This window comes from Peromyscus californicus, unplaced genomic scaffold, assembly GCF_007827085.1.
Source record: "Peromyscus californicus insignis strain IS unplaced genomic scaffold, ASM782708v3 Scaffold_9__1_contigs__length_137607984, whole genome shotgun sequence".
Lineage (NCBI taxonomy): Eukaryota > Metazoa > Chordata > Mammalia > Rodentia > Cricetidae > Peromyscus > Peromyscus californicus.
In genome coordinates this window covers 125,963,989-125,977,694 of record NW_026294617.1, presented here as the reverse complement: position 1 = coordinate 125,977,694, position 13,706 = coordinate 125,963,989, and the positions used below count along the sequence as shown (strand labels likewise).

The window sequence follows — 13,706 nt, the reverse complement described above, 5'->3', positions numbered from 1 at the left end:
ACTCTAAATGGAATGTGCTATCTTTAGAATTAAATACTCATGAAAATTTTAACATGCAAAATTTAAATATACATGATAACAGCTATCTAATGTTTCAAATTTCTTAATCAAAATATTGGATTCTCTAAGGAAATAAAAAGTTTTGCAAATAGTATCTCAATGAAAAAGTATCATGATAATTGTAAAATGAACTAATTTTTTTATACTTTTTATATTATTGATTCTTTGGGGATTTCACATTATGCACCCTGATTCCATTCCTCTCCTAGTCCCTTCATATCTGCCTTCTACCCTTGTAACCTCCCCCCAAAATTAAAAAAAATTATTGATATGGAAGCTGTAGTGTGACATAATGAGTCACACAGTATACCCTTTAGTCCATACATCTTATTTGTAAGTGTTCATTGCAATGAGTCATTGGTCTGGTTCAAGGCCTCTGGTTTCTGCTGCCTCCTCCATATTGGTCCATCAACTGGGGCTCATCTTGGATATCCTGTTATTATCTTGTGCCACAAAGATCCTGCAGCTTTGGATCTGCAGATCTGGCCCCTTCACATGCTCCAGCAGAAAATAAACTAATTTTTTAAAAAGCAAAGTTCATATTAGGATGCTTCTAAATTACTACAAAATGGTAAAAAAAAGAGGGGAGGCAGTTAAGAGAAGTTTTAAATTACTTAGTATCAAAACTGGTATCTACGAGCCAAATGTTGTAGACATTTTGAATTGATTAGAATATAATTGACTATAATTATCAAAAGAGACAATTTAAAATGCTTATATTAAAAAGTTCCTGTGTTACATATGAAGTTAAAATGATATTAGATGCACAAATATCCTCATCAATCATGATTCTTTCCACCTTTAAATGTAACAATTTGGGGAATTCTCTAGGTCTTCAGGGCATAGTGTGTGTAACTGAGTGTCGACCACAGCTCCATAGTCCATATCTAGAGAAATATAACTGCTGTGGGATGTTCTGTATGGCAAATGTGTTGCTCTGATTGGTCAATAAATAAAACACTGATTGACCATTGGCCAGGCAGGAAGTATAGGCAGGACAAGGAGGAGAATAAAGCTGGGAAGTGGAAGGCTGAGTCGGAGACACTGCCAGCCGCCGCCATGACAAACAGCATATGAAGATGCCGGTAAGCCACGAGCCATGTGGCAAGGTATAGATTTATAGAAATGGATTAATTTAAGCTGTAAGAACAGTTAGCAAGAAGCCTGCCACGGCCATATAGTTTGTAAGCAATATAAGTCTCTGTGTTTACTTGGTTGGGTCTGAGCGGCTGTGGGACTGGCAGGTGAGAGAGATTTGTCCTGACTGTGGGCCAGGCAGGAAAACTCTAGCTACATACAACAGTGAGGTATTGTTGTGTTTCTTTTACTAAAATCCCTCCCTGTAGCCAGGGTAGACCCTGTTTTAGAACTCATTCACTGGAATGGAACATATTCCACCTATAAACCAATTATTTATAAGGAGAATTATATAAACTGATATGATCAAATTAGTCAGGAAATATTTTTGAGTAAAGAACCCAATTGTATTATTTATGGTATAAATATGTAGACAGCATGATGTTCCTTTGGCAAAGAAAAAAGATAAGTAGTGGTCAGAAACTATCTGTCTCTCCTTCAGGGGTTGAATAAAAACACATTGAAAAAAATTATGTATATATCTATATCTATCTATCTATCTATTTATATCTCTATATATGTAATATTGGGCTCAGAGATGATGGTTATAAGAAAATGTCATGAAATGATTAGCTTTATAGAAATTGATTAGTATGCTTATTAATCACCAACTGAAATGATCAAAATTTTATGAGAATTACCTATTATTTTAGAGGAATCATCTTACGTTAGTTTGAATAGATCATTTTATCTTTCTAAAGTTAGTAATCTAATTTGAGAAATGCAGGTATGGCAAAACAACCTGCCAACCTGTTTCAGATACTTGCCTTGGGAAAAATATTATATGTGCAAAGCTTCAACACAAAGAATCAAACATGGTTCAAAAGTTATTGCTTTAAGAACTATGCAGTGAAAATCTTAAACTTTATTTGTAACTAATACTTAATATTTTTTTGCAAATTTAAACAAGGCCAAATGATACTCTTGGTTATATTCTCTTTCTTACTTACTTTAAAGCATTTTCCATAGTGATCTTACTGAATTGTTGGAAATGAAGTTGTTTATAGGTGTTAGAATACAATAACATATAGGTAATGATTCTCAACATAGAATGATTCTTTTTAAAATCTTGCTCAATGATTCTTCAGGGGATTCAATCTACTTAATGTTAAGCATTGTGTCTAACATTTTTGTCTAAAAATTACTTTTTTCATCTACAACAATAAGTTGAAAAAGTTTGGAAATGAAAGAAATGTTTAATTTTCTACTGCAAACAGGTACATACATAGTGCAAAAATTTCTCTCTCTATAAATTTAACATACATGAAAGTATCAGAAAACTATATATACTGTAGTACTAACTATGAGATTTTTCTATATTGCTTAGTTTCATAAGAAACCCTGATTGTAATTTTTAAATTGATAAATGGTGAACCAATGGTTTTTGACTCAGTTTATAAAACACTAGTCTGCAAAACAGTGAAAAAGAAGTGAGCTAGAGATGCACTGGCTCTCTCTGCCCAGCAGAGCTTTGGCAGATCTATTTTATTGGTCTTGAACAATTTTTTGTTTTTTTGTGATTTATTAAAAATAATCACTTAAAGTTCCTATCAGAACCACTGAGCCATAATATTTATGCTAACGCACAAGTATACGTTCTGTGAAAAATTCTCATTTTGCACTGTTCTTGAAAAATCCCACACAGTGCCATAATCTTTCCATATCAATACTCACCTAGATTGATGCTTTATTAAGTCCAACATGCCCCATATTGGTTTATCTCCAAATCAGTCTTGATATCTGTAGTGGTTTGAGTGAAAAATGGTCTCCATAGTCTCATATAATTTAATACTTGGTCCTCAGTTGGTGGAACTGTTGGGGAAGGATCAATAGATGTGGCCTTCTTAGAGGAGGTATGTCACTGGAGGTAGGTTTTGAAATTTCAAAAGCCCATGACATCCCTAGTGTGCTTACTTTGCTTCCTGCTTGTGGATCAAGATGTAGGCTCTCAGCTACTGCTCCATCTCCATTCCTGTCTGCCTGCTACCACGTTCTCTGCCATGATGGTCATGGACTCTAACTCTGAAACTATAAGCCCAAAATAAACTTTCTTCTATAAGTTGCCTTGGTCATTATATCTTATCAGGGCAATAGAAAAATGTGCACTAAGACACTACCCATTCTTCTTTCTTCTGTATATTATTTTCTGTAACTGTTACCAAGCTCTACATTTTGACCTCCAAGTACAGTATCACTACAATATCACTGTATAGTAACTCCATATCCCTTTAACTCAACTCCCCATAATAAGCAAGATGTCCACTCAATTAATTGTTTCTGTTCTCACAGATCATGCCTTAGTTATTGAGTGAAAATTCTTTACTTAGACTATTGCAGTATACTCTTAGACATTTATCTGTCCATGTTCACTTCAACTTGGTACTTAGTGCTACAAGATAGAGATATTCTGGGAGCTCTGTAACATAGAATTCTCCAATAAATGTTTTTACAATATAATTAAATCTAAAATGATTTTAGCAACAAAGAACACAATCTTTATGATCTGATTTTGTAGAACTCTCCTTTAAACCTATTTTCAATAGCATATTTTCAGCCCATCTATTCTGCCTCCTGCTTCTTTATTGTGGTCCCTACCTGGACTACTGGTCAGCACCCTCATTTGTCTCCAGGCTCTGTTTTGTCTTTGTTAAATTTAAATTCTTTGCAACATTCCAGGTGCTGGGGAGCTATTCCTATATTCTTGTTCTGTCTTAGTTTCTGTGACATTTAGTTTTGTATGTCACTTTGACTGGGCTGAAGTCTGCCCTTAGAGCTGGTAAAACAGTATGTTTCTGGGTATAGATTGTAAGTGTTTGGGAGGAGATGAGTGTTTGAATTATTATAGCCAGCAAAGAAGATTCACTTTCAAAGAAGATTCATGTGGATGATTTTTTTCCCTTTATTGAAGACCCAATAGAATATACAAGGTAGCAGAGGGCAAATTCTTTGTTCTTGAAGATATATATTTCTTGGCTCACACAATGGGGTTCCTTGTTCTTAGGATTTCGGACTCCAACTAAATTATACAACTGACCTTGTTTGTTCTCCACCTTTTAAATGATACATTATGAGACTTCTTGTCCATCATAATTGCATGAGAAAATTTCTGTAAGATAAGACATTTCACATGAATAAATATGGTATTTGTAATTTCTTGGTATGCTATTGTTATAATTTTTGCCATACATCACTAATACATATATGTGTGTTTTAGCACACACACACACACACACACACACACACACAAACACACACGTATTCCATTTCTCTGCAGTACTTTGATCTTAGGCAATGCCCTTCTCTGAACCTGAACCTGTTGCTTTGACTTGAAGGGACATTGTGAAATTTGGAATTTCTATGTGAGCATTGAATGGCATAACTCTAGGTATCTATACTGGCATTTCCTAGTCAATGATCCTATGTTTCAGTGTTCAGCCTTGGCCCATTTATTGCACATATTTAACACAGTTGCAATTATTTGGCTCTGAACAAATGATGCATTATCTAGAATTCACATTGAATATTTGTTTTGTGCCAGATATAGGGGTAACAAGTGAATGACCTTTGTACCATTCTGCATCATGTCACAAACTCCAAACATTGTTAAAATTAAAGTTATATTGTTCTGATAGCAATAATGATATTTGTAAAATATTTGACTTGGAATTCACTTACCCATGGTGAGGAAGGGTCTCAGTGCTTTGAATTTTCAATGGGTTGATCAATTTGAAGAGGTTATGAACCATAGCCTAAGTATTATTCATGGTGGAAAACAAATCTCCAATGCTTTACATTAGAGTACTTCAATAAAACTTGAAAACTGCTGATATTTCTAAGCTGCATCAACTGTCATAAAAATGGATCACATTATTTCAGATCACAAACATGGCTTATAGATTACTGAGATTTAAGAGGAAAGTGGGACAAATTAGTGAGAAGCATAGGTGCACAAAGGCAGAAATGGCTGCTGGGATAAAGTGAGAGTTGTGGCCGTCTTGACTAGCTTGGAAAACAAGGATACCATATCACAGCTGAAGAGGCATTTCCATAGCTGACATTTTGAGGACAGCGACTTACATCAGTCATTCTCAGGGGGATGCAGTAAACACAAAATAGTTTGCATGGGATGGGCTGTCTGCATTCCCAAGAGATGTGTAGCCTTCCTACTAAAGAAAGAAAACCGGTAATGAGATTCATTCTAGACGAGGAATAGAAAGCAGAGGATGATCCAGTTCATATTAGAACATTACAATACTCACAAGAGGAAACTTTCATACAGGGCCCAGGGGATCAGAAAAAGAAGAAAAAAGAGGGTGAAGGACTCAACAAAATAAGATTTGAGATCTACTATTAAGGGAAGGTGATGAGAATCCATTCCCCTCTGCTTCTCAGAAAGGAGCTGCTTAGAAAGTGAGAGCGACAGCACCACAGAGATGCTAATTTCCAGACAATACAACTGAAGATGTATTGCTCTAGACTGATCCTCCGTCAGAGCAAGATTGAATGGATAACCTATTGGGTCTTTCCTGGCTCTGACTCTGTTTCATTTGTGCTCCATTATTCTGTGATTATACAAGAGAGGGACATATAATACTGTTACGGATCAGGTATGATTTATTGACTCGCTGTATCTTTAAGATAACACATGTACTTTGTGTTAGATTTGATGGCACATTTTCTCATGAACAGTTGCGAACAGCAAACAGACTCACGAAGCCTGTGTAAAGTGTCAGCACATAGCTTCCAGCCGCAGTGGCTTGGGGCTGCATTAACTGGTCCATGCGATTTTTCTTCCTTCCTGTTCTCTCTCTCCTCCCCTTTGTAATTAATAGATTTTCACACTCTCGAGCATTTAGCATCGCCTTGTTTGTTTGATGTAGCCCCTTTCAGGGTTTCCCCTGTGGATGTGGTAGAAGGACGTGGGGGAAACCATTTGATGAATCACAATTTGTTGAAGGCAGTTATGGTAGCAGCAATAGAGAAATGGAATATTTGCAAAATGCCAGAGGTGAAGGAATAGGACACACATGATTAAAGTTGCCATAAAATCAAAGCTGTCAAAGCAACAAAAGCCATAAAAAAGAAATATTTTGGCAACGTCAGTCTCCCACACATCCAAGGGTGCCATGAAACATATTACTGAAGACAGTCCATTAGGAGTACAGGGAAATTTTTTTCCCATTGACTATGAAAACATGTGCGAAACTATAAATGTTCTTTGCCCCAGGAATTTTAGCAAGACACCTGAGGATTGCAACAACAACAACAACAACAAAACCAGCATTCTGAGAGGGAGGACTCCTGGCTCTGCTGTGAACAGCTATGGGAGGAGAAGAGGTTCAAAGGCAGAGGCTGACTTTGGGGATGAGCTGAGATGAGGGTCATGCATTGAAGAGCACCTCTGTGGTCCTTTCTGAATGGCAGCAGTTATGATCACATGAAGGTATGATCATGATCATATGAAAGTATAAGACATGCCCCTGTTGCTTTCTGGAGCTCACAGCTATGGGCAGATGGATTTGGAACGATGCATAATGAGTGCATTGAAAGAACAAAATGATTTCTTATCTGAGGAAGTCCAAGCTGTTCTGGCAGAGGAGATTGGTTACTAAAAACTATTGGGAGACTCCGTGAAGGATCTTAAATATCCAGCAAGGTAACGAGAATTGGCCACAGTGTTGACTTCTGCTATACTGATGGCATCTCAGCCAGATTGTAGGGAGATGCCTAGAACTCCATACAAGTCCTGAGGGAGTGGTCCAGGCCTGGGTAGGTCAGAGAAAACTAGAGCTTTGGAATATGGCTTAAGTGAAAAAAAAATGGAATATTTCCCTGTTTGGATAAACAACAAGAACAAAATCTGTTGCTTCTATCCGACTAAAAATGGAATAGTTTATAATGCTTGAATAAATAAACTTTTCAGTGGATACTCCTTGGATTTAATTGCTTTCAAAAGCCCTTTGACCCATGAATCCAGGATGCTTTGTGAGTAGGGGCTTGGCCCCTTTTCCCACAAACTGCTTTGGTGTTGCCTTTAAGAGTGGTAGCAAAGCTACAGGAGTAAGACGAAAATGCGGAGAAACTGAAAATTCTGCTTGCTGCTGAGTAGCCCCGCCCCACCCTGCGCCGCCACCAGAAGCATCTCTGAAAGCATCAGAGAAGGAAACACAGGGTTGCGACTAAATAGGAGGAACATCGGAGACATCTATCCTCAAATCTGTATTAATATATAAATTGTTCCCCAAGTTTTCCAGAAAGACTTCTTTTGGAACTATGGGAACATTTGATTATTTACAATTCTTTCTTTTTTTTAAGTCTTAAAACAGTAAACAAGCCTTGCAGAGGCTTCATCCTTGGGATGGAGTGAGTGCATCAGAACAATCCAGCTACCATGTCTCCTCTGTCTGCATAGTGGGTAAGCAGCAAGGTTTTACTTCTCACTGGAGACTTGATCTTAGGAAAATCTCCTGTATGAGTCCTTCAATTCTAAGACAGGGGAGCTGGTACAAGAAACCTGAATGAGAAATCTCTGATGGAAAAACTTTGCAATGCTCAGGAAATGAAAATATATAGTTAATCATTCTTCCTTTCATACATAGTTGCAAACTACTAGCTTTTTCTGTTGTTGCCAATTTTACACTGTGATGTAGTTATAAAACATTGTTATGACCACCACCACCACCACTCACCATCATCATCATCTTTTTTATCTTAATATTCTTCTCTAAACATAAAGAATTCAGCTTGGGAACCCGTTTAATTTCTTTGAACAGATCTAAAACAACACAATTCACTTCGGCACACATTTTCTAAGTAACCTCTTGAATCTTTTTCTTTGTAAATCTAGGAACTCATCTTGTAACAAAATGTATATTTTACTTGTGTGATCATTTCCATGGTAGCAGATGGTGGTGAGGGCATCACACAAAACAGTCTGAGACTTGAATGTAGGTAGGTTCAAACAACAGGAGAAACTGGTTTGGGATCCAGTGAGCTCTTATTCAGGTTCAACTGTGGAGAAATGCTGCGGAGGGAATACAGGAAATAACTGGGGAGGAGATTTCTTTTGGAACAAATGTTCTGTCCCTTAGGTTTGCCTAAGTCCCTTTGAAGAGACTTAATTGAACCATTGCAAGGACAAAACATGAAATCTTTTTTTGGGGGGGGATTATTTTTTTATTTTTATTTTGCAATACAATTCAGTTCTACATATCAGCCATGGATTCCCTTGTTTTCCCCCCTCCCGCCTCCCTCACCTTCCCCCCAGCCCACCCCCCATTCCCACCTCCTCCAGGGCAAAGCCTCCCCCCCCCCCCACCCCGCAGACTGAGATCAACCTGGTAGACTCAGTCCAGGTAGATCCAGTCCCCTCCTCCCAGGCTGAGCCAAGCGATCCTGCATAGGCCCCAGGTTTCAAACAGCCATCTCATGCAATGAACACAGGACCCGGTCCCACTGCCTGGATGCCTCCCAAACAGATCAAGCCAATCAACCATTCAGAGGGCCTGATCCAGTTGGTGACCCCTCAGCCATTGGTTCATAGTTCATGTGTTTCCATTCGTTTGGCTATTTGTCCCAGTGCTATTTATCCAACCTTGTAGAAGGCTGCAAATAGATCCATATCTATCACCGTGCACAAAACTTAAGTCCAAGTGGATCAAGGACCTCAACATAAATCCAGCTACTCTGAACCTGCTAGAAGAGAAAGTAGGAAGTAGTCTTGAACGCATTGGCGTAGGAGATCACTTCCTAAAACATGAAATCTTAAAAGGTTTATTTTATAATCATTTCTTCTGAAGGTACATATGCTGGAAAGAGAAAAGGGGGAGGTGGAATTTGTACTCTTGATCACAAACCACAAGACAAAGTTAATAGAGAACTATTACTTGCATCTAAGTCTGTTCTGAAAACCTTTTTCTGTTGCCCTCTCTGCCATGATGATGATGATGATGATGATGATGATGATGATGATGATGATGTGTGTGTGTGTGTGTGTGTGTGTGTGTGTGTGTGTGTGTGTGTGTGTCCTGGGCTATCCTAATTCCTAAACATTGAACAAACGTACTTTGTGTTCCCATGATATGCTTTTGTGCTAAATTGTGGCAGTTACTCCTAGTTCTTTAATTGAAGTTTATTGGAATTCCCTCATGATTTTGTTGAAATCATTTTATGTAATTTGTCTTTTATTTGTCAGCTACTGACCATCTACTATGGACTGAGTACTATTAATTAGGTTTTTCAATAAACATGAGTTGATGGCTGTAATGGGAACAAAAGCACATACAAGATGCTCTCTGCCTCCATTCATTTTGAGCAGAAAGGATTTAAATTTTAGACTATTCAAAGATAATGATAAGAGACTATGGGGAGGGACAGGATAGTTAGATGCACTCAAAGTTTAGTAGAGGAGTCAAATATCATTAGGAATGTGTCCTTCGTTTGGGGAATGAGAAGGTGATTAAGAAAGCAGAGAGGAGCAGAGCTGTTAACCAAGGTAGAAAATGCTCCGGCCAAACTTTAGTGGCTCTTAGAGATGGCGGCAGCTGCAGCAGGACCTGCAACATCCCAGCAGTTTTCCAGAGCTCCTCAGATGCTCTGATCAATGAGGACCCCCATGTGGTGCTAGAGGAGCTGACTAAGGCTTCGGAACAGAATCCATATGATGCACAGTATTACTGTCAGAGAGCTTATTGTCACATTCTTCTTGGGAAATATCATGATGGTATTGCTGATGTAAAGTCTCTTGAACTCAATCCAAATAATCCTACTGCTTTCCTGAAGAAAGGGATGTGTGAATACCATGAAAAAGACTATGCTTCTCCTTTAGACACTTTTGCAGAAGGACAGAAATTAGATAGTGCAGATGCAAACCTGCCATTTGGATTAAAAGGTGCCAGGGGACTCAGACTATGTGCAGTGTCTGCATCTCAGAGAACTCAGTCAAAAATCAAGTATGACTGGTATCAAACAGAATCTCAAATAATCATTACACTTATGATCAAGAATATTCATAAGAATGATGTAAATATGGAATTTTCAGAAAAAGAGTTGTCTGCTTTGGTGAAACTCCCTTCTTGAGATGATTACAATTTGAAGCTGAGGTTGCTTTACCCTGTAGTACCGGAGCAGAGCATGTTTAAAGTACTTTTGACAAAGATTGAAATTAAAACAAAAAAACCAGAGGCTGTGAGATGGGAAAAGTTAGAGGGGCAAGGAGATGAGCCCACACCAAAACAGTTCACAGGAGATGTAAAGAACTTGTATCCATCATCGTCTCACTATACCAGGAACTGGGATAAACTGGTTGGTGAGATCAAAGAGGAAGAGAAGGATGAGAAGCTAGAGGGTGATGCAGCTTTGAACAAGTTATTTCAGCAGATCTACTCAGATGGTTCTGATGAAGTGAAATGGGCCTTCAACAAATCATTTATGGAGTCTGGTGGCATAGTCTTGAGTACCAACTGGTCTGATGTAGGTAAAAGAAAAGTTGAAATCAACCCTCCTGATGATATGGAATGGAAACAATACTAAATAAATCAATTTGCTATCACAAAAAAAGAAAGCAGAGAGAAGACCACCTCTAGCCTTAGAATGGTAGGAGGATAGATGACCGACTTAGGGATGCTTGCAGACTGGGGCATAAACCAAACTTGTTTTCCTGTAGTTCTGGAAACTAGAAGTTCAAGATCAAAGTACTGACAGGGCTGGCTTACAAATGGCTGTCCATATTTGCATGACTTCTTGTGTTTCATTCTTTCCTTATAAAGACATTAGACCTACATTAATGGTCAACCTCATTTAATCCCAACTACCTCCTTAATGATCCTATTTGCAACTACAGTCACATCAAGGATTAAAGCTACAATACATATATTTTGAAGGGCACAGTTCAGTCCAGACCAGAGGGTAATGGCTTACTTCAGCTGTTTAATATAAAAAAAAATGAATGATTGTTATATTATGCATCCATAATGAAATCTTAAGGTACTGGTGATCGATTGAGAATTCTGCATTTTAGGCTACAGTAATCAAGCTTGCCCTTTGGTTGGATTATTTTAGTGGAAGGTTGGAGAAAGTATGGAGGTGAGATCATCATGGATGCAAGATGACACACAGGCTGAGTGATGGAGGGACGGTGTAGGCCAGGCTAGAGACAAGGAGAGCCAATTCAGAGGAGCATGTACTAAGGAGAACTTTGGTAGGTAGAAGCAATAGGAATTGACTGTAGGTAAAGGAAAATTACTGATATGGTATTGTGCAATTTGGAAGGACTAATGAGGTGATGAAATAAGAAAGAAGGGAAAATCCCATGGGATTTAGAAGTGGGGTAGGGAAATATATCACTTACTTGAATGTGGAATGTGGCGATCTCATGGGTTGTGGAGTATCCAATAGAGAAGCCTACACAAATTGACAAACTTGATTCTTGGAAAGCAAAACTTAGATTAGCTCAGTTTGAAATATTTAGAACATGGACAAGATCAGTTTCAGACACAGGAGTACATGAAATTTTGGAGATCAACATAAATTGAAAAAATGAATAATACCTACAAATAGAAAGACAGTAAATATTGACATCTTAGGTAGAAGTACAGGAAAATATTCTTTTAACGTTTTATTGGTAGATGTTTAAAATATAGTTCAAATATCATTCTAATTGTTCTTGAGCCAATGCTCAAATAAATAGCAAATTTTAATTATCATGCAATTTACAATGCTTTGTTTCTGCCTCTCTTAAATATTTTAATTTTCTCTAATTTAAACTTAACCTATAATTTGATTTTTCAACTTTATGTGTTTTAATAGCTCATTTTTATTTTGGCTATGTTAATTTTCCAAGTGTTCAGTTACTCTAAGATTAAAGCCTCAAATCTCTAATAACTATTAATGAATTGTAAAATTTGAAATACCTCCATTAGGACACTGCAATTTGGGGAAAATTGGCTTTCCAAACATTACATTATCCTTACCTTTAATCTCAAGTTGCATAGCTTCAGTCACTCTAGTCCATTTATCATAGTCAACACATACAGGCACACACATGAGGAAATCACCTGAGGATATCCATTATGGCTTGTAAGACTGTCAGAGGAAAGAAAGGACCACAACATGGTGTGATGGTTGATGTTTTAATTGTTAGTTTACTGGGATCTCGAATCACCTGAAAACCACCTCAGAGCATACATGTGAGGGATGATCAAGTTTGTATTAATGAGTGCGGGAAGGTTTACCTTTGGGGTGCATATAGGGATCATCTTCTGGGGTACATTGGACTGTGTGAGTGGAGAAGGAAATATGCAGCAGCGTGAATGTGCTGCCCTCTGCTTCCAATCATTTGTGGCCAGTTGCTTCAGGATTTCACTGTCTTTACTTTCCCACCCTGGTGAGCTATTACTTGAACTGGGATCGAAAGAAGCCTACCCTTCCTTAAGTTGATTATGTCAGATAGTTTATCACAGCAACGGGAAAGAAATAAAGACACAGTGAGTCAGGTGTTCTGAGCACTTTCGTTCTCAGAATTGTTGTTTTGGGCACTGTGCTAAGAACAGTGAAGGCAGGGGTGGGAAGTGAGCTAGCATGACGTGGGCTCCAGCCTTCTAGAATTTGAAGTCTGTCTACTTTGTCCCCACTGTTCCCAAGCTCCACTGAAGCATGGTTGATTTTAAGACATGTTACTTGGCGGTTTCATACAGTGTACACTGGAGATCCTTACCACAATTAATTTCTCTATCACCTCCCTTCTTAAAGTTTTCCCTTCCCCTCACCCTGCCTTCCTCCCCCTCTGCCTTTTCTCTTGTCTCTCCATCCTTTCTCCTTCCCTTCCTTTTTCTTCACAATTTATTGTATGTGTATATTGTGTGTGTGTGTGTGTGTGTGTGTGTGTGTGTGTGTGTGTGTGTGTGTGAGGGTTTGGGGAGTCGGTTCTCTCATAGCCACCATGAGTTCCCGAGGTGGGACTTAGTTTAAGGGTTGTATAGCAAGCTCCTTTACCCATTGAGCTGTCTCACGAGCCCACTTCCTCCCTTCCTATTCTATGGCAAGAACACTTGAGTTCTTTTCTTAGTGAACTGTCACTCTACAGAGCATTGTCATTGACTATATATAGTCACCAGGCTGTATATTGGAACTCTGACAATCACTCCTAACTGCTACGTGTATCCTTTACCCAGCTTCTCCTCTTTGTTGCCCTGGAAACCCATATAACACTTCCTGCCTTTATGTTTGCCTCTTTTAGAGTCAGCATACTCTCCTGTTGTAGAGATCAGTCACATTCATTTTGCTGTTTCTGGCTTTCTCCATTTAGCCTAATGTTCATTCATGCCACAAATAGCAGTCTCTCTTTCTTTATAATAGCTGAATAACAGTCCAGTGCATATGACATCAGTTTCTTTATCCACTTGTCTGTTGACTGGCATTTAGGTTGTTTCTGTATATTACCTATTGTGAATATCATTACTTCAGTGAATGTTGACTTGTGGAGACAGTTTGGGATACTCTTGCCCCTTTGG

At 38.3% G+C, this 13,706-nt stretch overlaps 1 pseudogene; it reads left to right on the top strand.

Moving 5' to 3' along the window:
* The first annotated feature begins 9,730 nt into the window (after nucleotides 1-9,730).
* Nucleotides 9,731-10,737, top strand: LOC128106451 (protein SGT1 homolog; annotated as a pseudogene).
* Nucleotides 10,738-13,706: the final 2,969 nt, after the last annotated feature.